Raw genomic sequence first — 18552 nt, 5'->3', positions numbered from 1 at the left:
AATCGAGAATGTTGTTGTTGTTATTTCAGTAGAGAGTCAGAAAGAAACAAACCAAGAAAATCTAAAGGCTTCTAACAGATGGGTTTTAAAAAGCAATTCGTGTTTTGAGCCCACCAACTTTGTGACATCTCTCAGACAGAAACTAGATTCCTAAGTGTCAGGGCAATACAAATGAGGTTTTAAAATGGTCGTTGGATCTGTTACAGCTTCCAAGTACAGCTGGGGGAAAAAAAAGTTGCAGAGGAAGGTTTCTATGTGTTTGGAAAAATAAGAACCGTGTTGGGAAACCCTGAATTCTTCTGTCGGTCTCTTTCACTCTGATAGAGGAGGCCAGAATTGATTTGGTCCTGAGAGATTTCTGGGTGATGATGGGGGAAAATTGTGTGTGTGTGTGTGTGTGTGTGTGTGTGTGTGTGTGTGTGTGTGTGTCTGCTGTGGTCAAGAGAAGAGCCATGTTCTATGAGAAATCTCTAGTGTATAGAGGCTAACATGTAACTACACAGATTGTTCTTGCTTTGACTTAAAACCGTCTGGGAAGTACAGAGGGCAGGGTGTACCATCCGTGAGAGGGCAGAAGTCTTACCCACGTCCCGCCTAGCCGAGGGGGCACTTTTTGATAATAGAATTGTGTACAGATCAAACTAAGGAACCTGAAGCTCGGAGGAAGGTTTTAAGCCTGCAAGAACTCACAAGATTAAGATAAAGTGCCGCTCCACAGCACCGGAGAGTGAAATAAATACCTTCTTAGATCCAAGTATCTGTGGTTTCCCAGGCTTCATGCCTCATTGCTGAGTGAGAACAATTGGAAAGCAGGACGGACATTTATACATCAACACTGTTTTGCCTCCCGTGGAATGAAGCATAGGACCCCTCCCTAGATCACCCCCTGTTGATTGCCTGGCTGACCCAAGCACCAATCCATCAGAAATCTGTTTCCCGAACTCAACTGCTTCCAAATGCTGTGGAGCTAGAAATACTTCTCTTCGGTTATTTATGTATTTATGTATTTATTTATTTATTTATTTATTTATTTATTTATTTTCTTATTTACTTATTTATTTTTGGTCTTGGTTGTAGAGGGTTTCTCCTCCCTCTCTCAGGGCTCACCTAAACCAGAAGGCTAAACACTGAGATGTTTCATCTTAAATACATCTGTTGCCAATATAGAAACTTACTCTAATCCTCTACCTACAAATACCATCGTCATGGTGTTCGGATAATATCTGTGGTAAGGAAATGCATTGGTGCTTTTTTTTTTTTAGTTACATCTTGCTTCTTTTTTTCCATCTAGAGCTTCTGTGGGGGCAGAACTGGAACCACAATGGGATGTGGAGGAGACTGCAAAATCAGATGATGATTGAGTTCTTCATCTCTGAAACCCACCACAGTATCCTTGAAATTAAATTAGCTCTTCTTGTCCAGTGGACAGAAAAAAAAATACAGTAAAGCTTTAAAGGAAAAAGGTGGGTAGGGAAATTGAAGGCCTAGTATAGACAACTACTGTGCAGATTCAAACAGTGGCTCACATTTGTGACATTTTCTTCTTTGTAGGGAGCATGGACTGGGTTCTGTGACTTAGATGGTCTCACTTATTACCTATGGAGAACACCAAGTACCACTCACCTTCAAATCAAATAGGACACATTCTGAAATACCTCTGCAAGGATGTATCAATTAATATATCTAACAATGGTATCTTAGCTACCTGATTTTCCTTGGCTTTCAATGAGAGACGCATGCTATTTTAACTTCACGAGTCTTTCCTAGCTTGTCTTGTTTTACATAGATGATAAAAGCCTCTACAAGAGAAAGAAAATCAAGAAAAATTGGTAGTTCACAGAACTTAAATTTCCCTGAGCTTTTGACATTCTACTATGTCGTGAGTTACCAAATTTTGCAAATGACATTTTATAATAGTATCTTTAGTTTTGTGATCATAGAAAGAAATCAATGGTTTTCTCTACAACATTCTCTTAAGAATTCTGGGAAATTTTATAGGTTCAGGTCCTTATATTTTTCAGTATAAAAACAACCTTGGGTTGTTCCGTAATACCACTAAATTTCAGGTTGCTCATCTTTACAAGATGATGATAATTTCATAAACTTCATAGACATGCTGCCATGTTAAGGCATCTTGTAAACACAAACCTCTGGGACAGTTCTAGGCACATTCACTGCATCAGTATATTAAATGCAAGAGTAGGAAGACAGTGGGCTCCTAGCCTGCAATGGAAGCCTCAAGGTCTGCTTGTTGAAATGCTGGTAGGAGACAAACACTGATCGTGTCCTCAGAATCTCCATCTTTCAAGATTGAGAGCACAGAGCCAGGCTTGATAATTCCTACATTCTAAAGCTGAGGCAGGAGCCTCATGAGTGCCAGTCTTCTGTTGGTAAAAACTCGGACTTGAATGTTCTCAACACAAAAGAACGATATCTGTTTGAAATGATGGGTGTGCCAATGATCCTGATCTAATCATTACTCTTACACATAGAACTTGAAATATTATATACTACCACAAGCATCACATTAATTAAAATGAGAATATTTTCAAAGTCCCATGAAACAGTATGTGGTACTGTATGATATTTTCTACCTGGACTCTCCCCATCTTATCAAAAAGTCACTCATTTTAACCTATTAAATTAATTATATATTCTAATAACAGCAACCTGAAGTTTGAAAAATATCATTTTAGAGCAATCTTTTAATTTAAGGAAATACAACAAAACAAAACAAAACAAAAACCCAGAAGTTAAAGGCACCTGTGCTTGGCTGAGGTCAGGTTATAACTTTTGGGTTTGTTTCTCGATTAAGGTGAGCTGTATACTTCTGTTTGAATGGACAAAGGGAACATGTGCCATGCTTATGACTCTGCCCTGTCTGCTTCCTTCTGCCAGGCCCTGGCTAAGCTCCCTAGAAAATAGGGCCTAGGGCCAAGGCCCGCAGAGCCAGTGGAGGTCTTAGACATCCTTGTTCCAGAATGCAGGATCTTGACAATTGACTGCATTTTTCTCTACTAGGCAATTTGGTCTCAAGGAAAGCACACCGGTCCAGAATGTGAGGTGAGTTTGGCCTGGTTTCTTCATTTATCCTTCTTTAATCAAACAGATTAAACGTTTTCATTGGAGAGAGAGGGTTGTTATCCTTGGCTTTCTTGTGTCTCCCTAGGTATTTTTCTTAGGAATGTGTTAATAGCTGCAAAAATCTTAACATGTCTTCAAGTGCCTCTCATGTTAGGAGATTCCTCTCAGTTGTGGGAAAGTGGCTGTCAGCCTTGTATTGAAGCAAAATCAAAATGTTTCTGACAGGACGATTAAGCTCTTCAAATGACCTGACTTTAAGCAGCATGCAGCTGGAAGGTTCAGAAGGAGAGACACTTTTCTTGCCAACCCTGATTTCTTTCACTTCCAAGGCTGTTAGGCCCACAGAATGGCAGACTTCAGAGACAGTGGCAATCAGATTCAGGAGCCTTTGATTTCAAGGTTCTGTCCCATGTGCTCTGCTCACAAAGTTTTTTTTTTTTTTTTTTTTTTTTTTTTTGTTTTGTTTTGTTTTGTTTTGTCTTGTTTGAAGAGATGAGGACATTTAAACATCCAAATATCAATTTTCATAATAAATAGGAAGTATGTTGTCTGGAAAACAGGGGAAGGCAATAGGCAAATGGAAAGGAATGAGGGGGATTCCTACAAATAGTACTTTGTTTTTGTTCCCCCCTCCCAAGAATATTTCTAATGGAAAGAAACAGTGCATCTCCACTGAGATTGGAGTGCAACGGGGATAATGACTCTAGGGGTGTTTATGATATGATCCGACTTGCACTAAGGTTGCAAATGGGTGTGTGCTGTACTCAAAGATTTGCTCGTGGAATCAAGTGAGATCTGCTTGCAAACAGCATCCCTGTGCCTAGAGAAAGCAGCTAAGCAAAGCCTTTCTTCCCCTGACGGCTGCTTGAGATTCTGTCTGTGGCTTCCTGTTCAGGTATTAGTTTACTTCCTATCACCTACTCTGTTCCTTCTCCTTCTTTGAGGGAGAGGGACAAGAACGGGGTGTGATGAATGACAGGTTTGCCCAAAGCAAGCTTCTCTTCCATTCTTAAAGGACATTATTTCTGTGTATCTTTGGAAGTACATCAAACAATCCCTTAAAAGAATGATTCACAGGACTGTTTCGGGAACTACCTGAGGACAGTTCATCAACTCAGCAAGAATAGCTTCAGGCTGTGGACCACTAGACTGCAAGCTCTGTGGATGCAATTCTATCACCATTACATCTCAAGAACTGAGCAGGACATTTACTGTCTGGTATTATACTCAGTAAATATTGCAGTAAAGAATAAAACTGCAGTTAACTGATCTTAATCGTATTGACCCCAAGCAGTGTTCTTAATGGGTTAAGAACTGTTAGACAGTCTACTTACAGAATCGATTTCTAGTGGAGTTTTTCCTTCCTAAAGTCAGGAAATGGGCTATATAAAGGGATGTCCATTGGTGACTTCTATTTCAGGACCCGAGTTGGGTCCAGAGAAAGAAAGGCATTTCTGAATGAGGTGTTTGCATTCTCATCAGGAGATGAAGCTCTTTGCCTGGGCTCTCAGCTCATTCAGCATCCTCAAATGGCACAGACACAGACAAAAGGCATGGCTTTTAAAAAGGTTTTCATGCACCCACTAGTTTCCCTGTAACCTGGCTCCACAACCTATTACTGAAACTTCTATGGCCTTGGGCAGGCCAGGAAATAGTTTTAATGTGTTCAGGCCCTAAATTATAGACTGTGCTTTTGCAATTGTTTTTGAACTCGTAGGCAAAGGCATAGTTTTCAGCAGGCTTTAAAGGAGAAACTCTAGTTCACAGGTTAGAGTGCTTTATACTATTGTATAGAAAAATGAAATTTGACATTTTCTTGCCCAGAGGAGAGTGATGGAGTTGAGCAGTGTCCAAAGAAAGTGAATAGGACTCATCCTGTGCTAAACCGCTCGTCAGAACACATCGCTTTTTACCTTACCTTATTATTAATTTTTTTTGTGTGTGTGTTTGTGTGTTGGGTGGGGGGGGGGAGGAGAGAGGGAGAGGTAGAGGTAGAGGCACTATTTAGGCAACATGTATTAAACTAGCCCAACGAATTGTATAGAAATTTAACGTATCAAAAGCAGACAGTGATCTTTGTGGCTATATGTGACTGTAACGTCACTGCAGCATACGGACAATGTTACAGTGCTGATAAATATGAACTCAGTGTCAACACTGATTCTACTGAATTCAACGGATGTGTGTTCTGTGCTCTGTGTTTTTCGGTACCACTTGAACCCTTTGCCACACTAGTCAGCAAGCTTTTCTTAATATCTGTTATCACTTTGTTTACACTTACACCCTAGCAGCTTGAGCTTTTAGGTTTTTTTTCCCCCTATGTATTTCTTGATTAACTTGGTGGATGGAGATCTGGGTTTTCAGTTACATGCAATAGACTGATACTTCTTTGAGTGATTTCTGCAATCCAGATATATCCTCCAGGCAGACAGAAGACCCACCCTACTTCGACTAACTCCAGGTGAGTGTTTCTAGACAGATGGTACTCATCAATACACTCCCACAATGTAGATATGTTGATAAGAGTTGAAATAAATACAGATTAAGTCTTTAGCACTTTTTTAAAAGTCTGGGCTTCACTCTGTAACCTGAGCATCCTGGCCTTGAACTCAAGCTCTATCTGCCTCTGCTTCCCTAGTGTTGGCTTTATAGGCATGTGCCAAGTCACCCAACTGAGTTCCCCACCCCCTTTTTAGACAGATTACATTAAGTATTATTAAATTTTCCTTGTGGTTTCCTCTTTTGCTTCTCAACAGATTTTATGTAAAAAGTGTTGGCTTTAGCTTATCTACAGGTTACTGTTAGATTATTCAAAAGCTGACCAGCTTCAGAAAGAAAGGCCTATTGGTGGCTTCCCCCAATATGGTACAAGATCTGTTTCTTCCCAGTGTCCTTTGAAAGGACTCTTCACTGGATGCTGCTTTCTTCACTTGGCCTCTGCATTCAGACGTTGTCCCTTTGTCTCCTCTCATTTTCTTCTTGGGAAAGGTGCACAGTTAGTTTTCACCGATACCACAAACCTTTAAAGCATTGTTAAAAAAATGGTAATCCCAGTTTATACAGCTTGGGACCTGTGGCTTCTAAACACATTTTAGAGAGAAAGGTCTCAGAATAAGCATTACTTTTTAATGTATAGTGCCCAAAGTGATTTCATGAAATTACATTAATAGATCCCCGGCATTATCTGCTTGCTATTAGACTGTAGATTATCCAGACCAGTTTTGGACTCAATAAGTAACATTGTTGACTTTAAAGTTGTTTATCTTAGACATTAGTCATAATATTATCCCATAATGCACCAACCAAAGGAAATTCTTTCCTCAGCCCTCAGAGCTCTCATTTGGAACAAGTCACAATACTCCTAAGAATTTTTTTTCTTTTTTTTTTTTCTGTGAGTGTCAGAAGTACTGGGGATGGAGTTATACCCAAAAGGCTCCCACAAAAGTCAGACATTAGTAGAAAATAAAAGAAAAACTGGGGTTGAGCCTAGTAGCACACATCTGAAATCTTAGCTACTCTGAAGACTAAGGGAACAGGATTATAAATTTAAGACCAGTCAAGGCTACAAAATATGAGTTTCATAACATCTTGAGTTTTATAGCAAAACCACATCTCATAAGAAAAGAAAGAGGGGGGGCTGCAAGGGGACTTAGCTGTACAACAGGTGCTTACCTTATGTGAGGACCTGAGTTAGATATCCATTACACAAAGAGTGGACAGGTAGCTTTAATAGCAAGAGCAAAGAAGCAAAGCTGGGTGTTCCACTTGAAACCATATGATAGTACCGTAGTTATAAAAGTCATATTGTACTTGCACAAAAATAGACCCACCGCACACTGAACTAATAGTACCCAGAAATAAATCTCAGCCAACAGATTCTTGACAAAGGCGGTGCCAAAAGTATATGTTGGAGAAAAGATGCATTCATGAACAAGTGGTGCTTGGAAAACTGGATGCCCACATTCAGAAAAGTGAAAGTTGATTACGCTCATTCCATTAAAACATTGACTCAAAAAAGGATTAAAAGATCTTAATAAAAAAGACAAAAGTTTAAAAATACTAGAGTAAAGCACATGGAAGATTCTCAAGATACAGTCATAGGCAATGACCTCTTGCAAAGATTTCCTACATAACTCAGAAAATGGTAAGAATTGACACATTAAATTCAAAATAGATTTGACACTGCCAAAGAAAACAATCAAGTGTCTACAAAATGAAACTGTTTTTCAGTTTTTCTTCTGATAGTAAATTAACATTCAGAATATATAAAGAAGTAAGAACTATTAAATGCCAAAAAAAGAAATGTGCAAAGAATTCAGTCAACAAATGTGCAAATGGATTGAACAGACAGTTCTCAGAAGAAGAAAAAATGGTCAATAGTTCTATTAAAAAAGGTTCAACATCTTTAGCCATCAGGGAAATACAAATCAAAACTTCTGAGATTCCGGGTCACCCCAGCCAGAATGGCTATCATTAAGTAAACAATGAAATAACCAATATTGGGGAAGATGTGGGGGTGGCGATAACCCTGCTTGTGGGAATACAGGCTGATCCAGACACTATGGAAATCAGTATGGAAGTTCTTCCAAAAGCGCAAACTCTATCCTATGACCCAGCTTCTCCTGGGCATATATCCAAAGGAATCAGCTCACTAGAGAGGCACAGGCATAGCCATGTTTAATTCAGCACTGTTCACAGTATCTAAGTTACAGAGTTCAGTTAGATGTCCATTTGCAGCTGAATGGATGAGAAACACGAGGTATACATACACAACGAAGTTTTACAGCTCTTATCTAGTATTCCCTGTGTGCATGACGTGTGTACACACAGATGCTATGTATGCCATAGGAGGTCAGAGGACAGCTTTGTGGAGTGACTCTTCTCATGCCACCTCTATGCAAGTCCTGAGGATTAAAACCAGGTCACTGGGCGAACATGGCAGTGGTTACTTACTGAGTCACCTCACTGCCCCCACCCATGAAGTTTTTCATTTAGTCCCAAAGAACAGAACTGCGCAGTTTCCAGAAAAATAAAACAAAACACCAAAAAACTAGAGCTCTGATTTAAGTCCTTTTCAGAAAAAAAAATTATTTATATTCTAGCTTTCAGTTTGGTACTTTGATGGGACTCCTGAGTGTCTGAATAAGTGGCTTTCTGATTCTAGTGCCTTTTCTTGGGGATCTTTTACTTTTGTTGGTTTGCCTTGTCGAGCTTCAATGTGACGGTTTTTATTTTTATTTTATTTTATTTAGAAGCCTGTCCTTTTCTAGTGAGAAACAGAAAGGGAGTAGATCCAGATAGGAGAAGAAGTAGCAAGAAACTGAAAGGAAGAGAGGAAGGAAAAACTGTGATCAGGGTATATTTGTATGATAAAAATGTATTTTTATTAAGAGGGACTATATATCTTATAATATAGATAGATATAGATTTATGTATATAGATATAGTTATATACACTCTTATTGAGACTTTTTTTAGTGTGGCAGTATGGGCAGTTGTGGTAGAGGGATAGCCCTCATAGGCTCAGATGTGTGAATACTTTGTCCCCAGTTAATGGAACTACTTGGGAAGCCTTAGGAGGTGTGGCCTTGTTGGAGAAGGTGTGTCAGTGGGGCCCTGAGTTTTAAAAGGCACAGATTGATCTCAGTCTACTTCTGAGATGTGACATCTCAGCTGCTGCTTCAGTTGTCTGCTGCTGTGCCTTTGACCTTTGCCCTTTGCTCTACCATCATGAACCACAACCCTCAGACACTGCAAAATAAAACATTGTCTTTTCTAAGTCACCTTGGTCAGTAATGTTTTATCACAACAGTAGAAAAGAACAACGCATTTTATTTTCATTTTACAGTAAGAAACATCTATTCTTGTTCTTGACCCTGGTAACGGTATTTATTAAGTAGACCTACTAATAGTGCTATTTTTCTGTTTGTTTTGTGACAGTTTCTTGCTGATTTGGAACTTGCTACAGAGCCCAACATGGCTCTGAATTCTAAATCCTCCTGCATCAACTCTCAACCACATCTCCTGAATCCTGGCATGGCATCCATGCTCCACCACATCCCACTCACACCATGTTGTTTGATGTGGGGCCTTGGCTAGATTACCTTTGTTGTGTCGTGAACATTCTTGACTCTCCTGTTTTTATACGTTTTATTTATTTTTTACTCAATTAAAAATATATTGTCTTATGGTTTCTATTGTTATGAAGAAACACTATAACTAGAGAAACTTTTAGAAAGAAAAATATTTGATTGGGGTTCACTTACAGGTTCAGAGGTTCAGTCTGTTATTGTCATCATGGAAACATATTATGGAGACAAGCAGGCAGACAAACATGGTGTTGGCAGCTAACAGGATGAGAAAGTAACACTGGCCCTAGCTTGAGTTGCTGAAACCTCAAAGCTTCAGTGACACACTTTTTCCAACAAAGCTACATCTCCTAATATTAATACTCCCTATAGGCCCATGGAAGCTATTTTCATTTAAAGCACAACATATATGCTGAAATTTATTGCAATTTTCTATATCTGTTAAAGTTGGCATGAGACTCTCTTGGTAGTTTTTTTTTTTTATTGTTAAACCTTGAATCATTAAACTTCTTTCAATTAATTAATTTTAATAGTTATTTTCTTTATTTACATTTCAAATGATGTATCCCCTCCTGGTATCCCCTCCACAATACCCATCCTACTCCCCTTCCCCTTGGCCTCTATGAGCGCACTCCCCTACCTGCCGGCCCATTTCTGTGACCACTCTGGCATCTCCTCACACTGGGGCATTAAGCCTCCACAGGTCCATGGGTCTCAGTTCCCATGGAGATCATCTGCTGCTACATACGTAGCAAGAGCCATGGGTCCCTCCATGTGTGCTCTTTGGTTGGAGAGTTAGTCCCGGTGAGCTTTGGGTGGTCCAGTTGGTTGATATTGTTGTTCTTCCTTTGAGGTTGCAAACCCTTTCAGCTCCTTCAGTCCTTCCGCTAATTACTTGACATTTTATTTGTAATTCTTATATTTGAGTTCTCAAATTAAATGTGTCTGCATTTTCTCTCCTTGATTTGCCCTTATTTTTGGAATATAAATCTTGAGCAATAAGTTTCGTAAGATCAATCAAATTTTCTTCTTTGTCATATTTTCATACTAATTTATACAAAATAAATATTTTTCTGTTACAAATCATTTAAAAAATTCAGTTGTGTCCATTCATCACACATGATGGCATGTTACATAAGAACATTTTTAATATAAGCAAACAATGAACTTTGAGAAAATTTCTCATACCCTTTATCTTCCTATGCTTTCTTTTGTTTTGTGACCTACTGATTGCTCTGTGTGTCCATGGGTTTGGAACTATCTATTGGCACATGGTTGGCTCATTATTGGTGTACAACTTAAGGCAATGAGAATCTATCAATCTAAGAATCTATCAATAGCTAATAGTTCAGAAAGAAGAGATAGGGTCCAATGAGCCCTTCCCCCATACATGGCTGATTATTGCCAAGGGCTAGCTAGTCCTGTTCAAGCCAGGTGCAGGTAATTTCAGCTGTTGTGAGTTTATCGTTGTAATGGCTGTTGCATACCCAGAAATGCAAATGGCATTTTGTAGCCCTTCTCCCTATCTCTGGCTCTTACATTCTTTCTTCTTCTTCTTTTTTTAAAAGATGTATTCATTTTATGTATGTGAGTACACTGTAGCTGTCTTCAGACACACCAGAAGAGAATATTGGATTCCATTACAAGTATTTGTGAGCTACTATGTGGTTGCTGGAAATCAAACTCAGGATCTTTAAAAGAGCACTCAGTGCTCTTAACCGTTGAGCCATCTCTCCAGTCCTCTTACATTCTTTCTGATTCCTCTTCTTCAGTGTTCTCTGAGCTCTAGAGTTGGGTATGCAAATATCTTGGTTACAGCTGAACATACCACCATCATTTATTCTCAGTACCTTGGGTAGCTGAGAGTTCCTCTATTCATCACTGCACATTGGAAAAAGAGACTTTTGCAATTAAAGATGAGAGTAGTAGCATTTGTGCATTAGCATAAATTTATGTATTTAGAAGATAGTTTGATGCCATGTCAATTTAACTGAACAACAGTAGTAAGCTCCTCAGTAGGGCCTGTCACTGGTTTCACAATACCGGATATGAATCACACCATGGAGCAGACCTCACATTCAATCAGAGAGAGGTTGTCCTTGTCTTACTTACTTTTCTATTGCTGTGATAGGATACCACGACCAAAGCAAACCTGTAGAAGAGGGAGTTAATTGGGTCTTACAAGTTGAGATGGTTAGAATCCAAGATCAGCAGGCAGACATGTAAGGAACTGGAATGGTAGCTGAGAGCTCATGTCTTGACCCACATGCACAAGGCAGAGAGAATTAACTGGGAAAGGTATGGTTTTTCAAACTTCAAACCCTGCCCCTTAGTGACACAGCTACACCCAAACTATACCTCTCAATCCTTCCCAAACAGGTCTACCAATTGGGAACCAAGTAATAAAATATGTGAGTCTATGGGGGAGAATTGTTATTCAAATCACCAGTTTTCACTAATAACATTCATGCCACTGTTGTGCAAATGAGCATATCTTACTTGCCAGGTTGGTATTGAAGTTTGTATAGTTTATAGCTAGAAAAAACATCTGATGCTAATCTACCTCCCAACAGTCTGTGGAGCAGCTTTTGGCACTATAAAATCTAGCCAGACAGAAAGAGGAAGTTTCCAGCTTAGTTCTACCTCTGTTTGTCTGTATCAGGAGATAAACAAAACCATTTGAGGGAGGGACCGGTATTGGACTTTTATCCAGACACGCTAAAGAAAAATGTTGGTACAAGGAGGAGTGTGATTTGCACAATTCTCTGATGTCTCCCTTGAAACACGTATGGCTAGACTGGAGCAGAAAGTCCCGAGGAAAGGGAAGGAGAGAAGGAAATCTCACAAGAGGAAAATGGCCTTTTTATTTTAGTCAGACTAACTCTGTGTAGATTCCTTTTATCCTTCAATTCTTCATTTGACAGAAGAAAAAAAAATTCTATGCCCTCTGACATTAACTAGGAAAGCTAATTTCCTATGTGTTTAATTTTGGCAAGTCTTTCCTTGACACAACAGTGGGAAGACTAGAAATTCTTTGTGACACCTCTGATGTAAATTTGGCAAAAATGACATCTCTGTAGGAGCATTTCTATGTTAGAGATTAAAGATTTTTTTTTCTTCTTGGCAGAATGAGAGAGAATTAGCAGGTTACTTTTAGGAGAGAATCTGTCTGTTTTTAACAGCTTGTAAGAGAAGATGTGTTTTCTTCTAATAACACCTCTAGATATGTGAACTTAATAGTAGACTGACTCAGCACATTCAAAATCTGGATCAATGATCTTACTCCCCAGACCTGTTTCTTTTTTTCATTCTTCCTGACTCAGGAGTGGCATCTGTAATTGTCACCTCCCGGAAGTGACATCCCTCTCCATCTCTCTCCTCATTCCCCTCAAGCTCTATGGCTGAGCCTGTCCTTTCTTCATCACTCCCTTATAACCATCCACCCTCAGAAATGAGCCTCCGCTCCTTCCTCAGTTCTTAATCACTAAGAGTACATTTCTCCCCCTCCCATTCACTCTTTTATACCTAGCAACCTCAGGTGCTGAAACTACCGTCTTCCTCTTATCCCCCCATTCAGTAACTACTGAGACTTGATTTTTATACACCTTGCTTAGAGATATGTATCAGCTATCCAGGGGTCTTGTAGGTGAAGTAAAACTGTGAACAGTATTACTTCACAGTTCTTGAAGAGAGAATATGTCATCTTCCTGTCAGGCAAAATGTTGCCATAAAATCCATGGCTTGGCACTGGAGATATTTAGGTTTATAAGAAGTTGGAAAGTTAGATTTTATATAAAAGGCTTCTATGTGTGATATCAACAAATTCAGACAGATATGGAAGGCCAGTTTGTACCAGTTCATTTAACACTCTTAGCAGCCCCATGAGGATTGTAGTGGGTCAGACCTGTAAGAAGAGCATCCTGAGCAGGAACAGGACACCCAAACCTGTGTGCTACACAGATGGGAGCCTTCCTGCTGCTGTGATTGAAGGACCCTGAAGTTGGAGAGGTAGGCAGGGCTAAGTCATAAGCCCGCACAAGAATTTCAGATTTTATTCTAATTGTCAACAGAAGATCTTGGAATCATTCAGATAGGGAAGTACAAAGGGCTGGCTCTTGCTCCAAGAGTTCTCTTAGCTTCTTTGTGGTGTATGGATTGAGAGTCAGGGATAAAGGTGGAGAAGGCAAGCCTGGGTACCAGGGGGTAGCAGGAGATGCGGATAGTATAGACAGAAGTTTGGGAGGCAGTGATGAGAGTAAGAAGGGGTCAGAATTAGGCTGCATGTGAGTTACAAGTGTAGCTGGGGAGGGGGCTGCTAGATTGATAAAAGAAAGAATGAAAAGGAAATAGACTCAAAACTAACTTTAGATTTCTGAGCAACTGCATGGTAGTGGCACAGTCATCACAATGGAAGCTCAGCTCACGGGAACCACACTAGATGGTAGTGGGGTCGCCATCACAACACAAAAGCTCAGAGACCAGGAACTAGGAGAAGAATTAGATGGATAGTTATATTTAGCTCACGTTGAATGCAGTGAAAATCTGGCAGCTGGAACTGTTAAGTAGCTGTGGATTTATGCTTCTTGGACTTCAGAGATTTGTCATCCCAAACACAGGATTTTGAGAATAAATGCTAGGAAAAAAAACTGAGAAAAGATCAGGGAAGGATGAGGGAAAAGCCCATTCTTGCCCAAGATCAGGAGGCTACCATTGGAAACGTTTCCTGTGGGATGCAGCACTCTGGCAATGGGTAGTGACTAGGGGAAGAAGGAACTGATGTCCGATCTGTTGAGCTGCAGTTCACTTATGACCTTAATAAAAGTCGTTTGAATGATCAGGCAGGAGTAAAGGCAGTGTGATGACTTAAAGGGACACATGCAGAGAGGCCAGGCTTGGTGAGAAAAATAAAAAGGCAATGAGGGTTTGAAAAATACTTTAAAGATACATTTTTTTTTGCCAACCCAATGCTAAAACACCCATTAATATAAATCTGCTTACAGAAGCTTGCAATGATTTACTCAAAAACCTTATTTACTGATTTTACTTCTTATATCAGACTTAGATATTGGTCTTACAGAAGAATGTGTGGTAAGAGCTAAAGAAAAATTCACTTTTTCATGCATTTACGATCATTAGTGAGTAAATTTTAGAAAAACGACTTTATTAATTTTCTTCCTTTCAGGAATGGACCCTGGTGGTTGTGGTACATTTTCCAGTTTATTTTTATTCTGGTTCCTCTGCTCTTTGCTTTGCAGGATTGTTTACACCGTGGGAGACAGAAAGAGTGCGCCCTCTGCCCTTCTCACCAGATAGTTGCCATTTCCATCTGCCAATCAAACTTCAGTGTCTGCCCTGAACGTGGAGACAATCGATCATAGTTTGGACATTTGGGCCATTTCTGCTAATTTTAGCCACCAAAGCTGAACTCGTGTGGAGGGAGTGATTGGCAAGGCACTTGTCCAAGTCTCAGTAAGGCCACCACGGTCCTTACAGCTAACTCCACAAATAGAGACAGCCTGCGTTTGTGAACATAGTTTCGACAAATCATTTGAAGTACGAGTCTGCCTCCTATCTGTATTTATTATTCCAGCCCTTGACATAACAAGAACGAAAGCCTCCACTTATACAAGGCTTTTCCCAGTAAAGATCTGTGGTGGCTTCACTCTCCCCGTGTGTGATAGTAACTGGCCACAAACCTAGCCTGTGGCATCACCTAAAGAAGAGCCCCAGTACCCCACCCAGCATAAGGCGTATGTGAAGGGAAAATGTCCTTGGTCCTCTTCTCTCTTTATTTTATTTTATTATTATTATTTTTTAATATGGCAAGATCAAATGAAGCTCTACTTTCAGTTTTATCCAAACACATTAATAAATACACGAAGTGAGAGGTTTACAGCCTTGGTCAGTCTTTCACCTATGGATAGAATGCTCTGTGTGTGTGTAAAAACCCATCCAGGACTTTATATAGTAGAGCAGACATGTGTGCCTAGAACTCTACAGGCTGCTCTGAATGGGAACAGGAGTGAGGAACGTGTGCCTGATGCACTGTGAAGGGGATACCACATAGAACATGTGTATGTTTCAGTGACCTTCTTGCTTGGCTGCCACCTCACTACTGTTGTCTTGGAAGCTGAAAACATGTGGCCACACCAAGGTTTTACTGGGTTGATGGCTGCCAGTTCAGTAGTTTTCTATTTTGCTAGTTTCAGTGCACGGTACCCCAACAGCTTAGCCTCAGTTCACAGTCTTTAGGGTCAATAAATCAGGTTTTGGTTTTTCTCCTAGCAATAGGTAGCATTTGCTTTATATATTCCTAGCAAAGATTGACAATCTTTTATAGTTAGTGGAAACAATGCTAAAAATATACCCAAGGTTATAAGAACACCAAACATTGGAGTTTCCACTCAAGATATTAGTCTTCTAATAGGTCCTCAAGCCAGGGGTTAAAGTAGATTATTAATCATGTGTGTTATTTATTTGGTTTATTGTTAGGCCGTTTATCAAAAATCCATGTGGAAATTTATTTTTTTATCTTAAAACTTGAAAGCATTTCTCTCTTGTCTTCTGGTTAGAGTAAAAAAATTAAAGAAGTCTTGGCTGGTGGCACACCTCTTTAAACCCAGCAAATTTAAGGTAGAGGCAGGTGGGTCTCTATGAATTCAGGGCCAGCCTGGTCTACAGAGTGAGTTCAATAACAGACAGGGTATGTATTGAGTCCCTGTCTCAAAAAAAATTTTTTTAAAGGAAATTGGGTGCTAGTCCATGTCATCTCTGTAGGAAACCTGTTTTCTTTCAGGTTATTTTACTTCATTTTAATTTAATTTTGTTTTCCCTTCCTACAATTTAGGATATTTTTCCCAATTCCCAGTCATTACAGTAATTCATGAAGCTATATCTGCATTAGACCTGAAGATTATATCATCCAGTGTGGGAAAGTTGCCCTGTATTATTATTTTTTACTTTATCCATGTGTAGCTTTTACCTGCATTCGCTTTGCAGTTGTTATTAGCCATGTGGTCACTGTCCTGTGATGAACCTCTGACTTTGCCCTTCTTTAGTTCTTCTGGTTCCTATCTTACTGGCTTCTTTGATTTGTTTTAAACTTGGAATATTTCTTTAACTTTATTTGGCAACTCTGCTATTTAAGCCTTTATTTTATTTTATGTGTATAGGTTTCTTACAGGCACGTAATTCTGTGCACACATGTGTACAGTGCCCACAGAGGCCAGAAGACAATGCTACATTTCCTGGTATTGGAATTACAAGTAGCTGTGAGATGCCATGTGCGTGCTGAGAATCCTGGAAGAGCAACCAGCGCAGAGCCTTCTTCCCAATGCTGAAACCTTAATTTTAGCATCTTCTAAGTCAGTACATTTGCTAACCTGTGGATGGTCCTTGCTTTCCTCTGATCAAATTGTATGTGGCATGTTATCTGCACATTATCTTCCCCCATTACTGTTGGATGGTCATCTCGGCTCTTGCTCTTAATGCTCCCTTCGGTTCCTGCTGACGTCTGCTCTTTGGATGCCCACTCACATGGGAAAGGCTTCTCCAGAGAGTGAGCTTCACTTCTAGGATAAGTGTGCACACATCCTTCACACCTCTTCTTTTTCCTGTGAATCTATTAAAATATATCCCAAATTGAAACAGGGTTATTATTCAGTTCAGATCTAGTAACTAAACAAACAAACAAACACGTTTGGAACTGATTTTCAGGGCACAATGGAAAGGCAGGCCAGTAAAAAAAAAACCACGAATGTTAAAATTATATCCAAAGGTTTTTTTTCAGTGGAAACTGGAAAAAAAAAAAAAAAAAAAAAAAAAAAAACCCAAAGCATCATGGGCGTATTTATTTTCTTTACTTATTCATCCTTTAAACCTTTTTAGTCAGCATACAGAGCGTTGGGTTACACTTCGGCCTCTTCACACAGTGTTCTGTCCTCTTCTGCTCCTTCTGCTTTTGTGAACTCCTTACGCCTCCCAGCCTGGTCCAGGCTTAGCTCAGGGCAGCCTGTGTAGGCCTTGGTGGCATCTCCTGGCCCAGGGGCTGGGCTGTCTCTGCTCTCCACTCTGGAGATCAGTTCTTCCGCTTCAGATGTCTCTCTCCAGCTTGTGTTCCTGACTCTGCTTTCATTACCCCTTTGGGTAGCAAAATGACCACCGATCAGATCATTTGTGCTTTGGTTTTCTTTAATCTCAGTTCAGGAGGGGTTAAAGACAATGAATGTTAAGTGCTTAGAAAGCTGTGATTAGCCTGGAGTTGATCTTTTCTGTTTTTATCATATATATATCTCCCCAAATTCCCCTTTCTCTCTGCTTACTAACCCACAGATTACAGTTCATTTTCCAGAAATATTTTCAGGAACAAGGTTGCTATGGCTGTTATTACTGTTATTACTAACTCTGACCTAATGACCTACTCCTTGAATTCCTGGTGTTCACAAGGTTTATTCCAAAAGCGTTGTGGGCCTCACTGAAGACCAAACCAAACGAAACCAAACAAAAAACCCTTCCAAATATTTCTGCCAAGCAATACATGCATCAAATGGCCGGTCATATTATAGAATATGTTGAAACACCAAAACCTTAAATAGAATTCTGTTATAAGTTTCGTAGGTCAGATTATTTTTCTTCTAGCTGATGGAATGCAGAGAATCACTTCTCGTGGGTTTTCTTGCATGTGTGCGTGTGCGTGTCTTTGTGACAGTATGTGTGAGCATGGACATATGTGTGTGCTTAAGAGTGTTTTATGCATGTGTGTGGGAGTGTGTGTGTGTGTGCATTTGTGTGTGCGATTGTGGCACCACAGTGACCCTTAGGATCCTCTTTGCTTCCTTATCTTCACTTACAGAATGGGGATGGCCATTCCTGTAGATGTCAAAGGGCACCCCGTTGTAAAATGCACATAAACACCCCTAGGAGATGGGAGAGTAACTGGTGCCTACCAAACTCAGAAAAGTGAGATGTCAGAAGTGAAGGTGTTTTCACTCTTGAGGTTTCCGATCTGCTCAGGCTGGATAGCTGGGTCTGGATTCGTTCGTTATAACTGCTTTCCCATCTGAGAAGCCCACCTCCATCTCCAGTGAGAGAACTCTTGATTAGCTACCAAGGAGCTGCCTTTGTGCATTGCCTGCAGGGCTGGAGGCAAAAAGCAGAAAGGAAGCTGGAAAGAGGTTTTTGTCTTTGGACTAGCAGCCCTTTAAAGAGAGAACTGTAAAATTTAAATGAGGGTGAATAAATGAACCTTTCCTTACAACCTCACTGTGTAACACCAGGAACGCTTGCATCACCATCCAGTTTATCTAGCCTGCATTCAATGGTACTCCTGGAAGACTTCTTTGGACCTGATATGGCAAGCTTCAGATAACAAATGTGCCATC

The sequence above is a fragment of the Micromys minutus genome (assembly GCF_963924665.1).
Source record: "Micromys minutus genome assembly, chromosome: 21".
NCBI lineage: Eukaryota > Metazoa > Chordata > Mammalia > Rodentia > Muridae > Micromys > Micromys minutus.
This window is presented reverse-complemented; position numbering follows the sequence as displayed.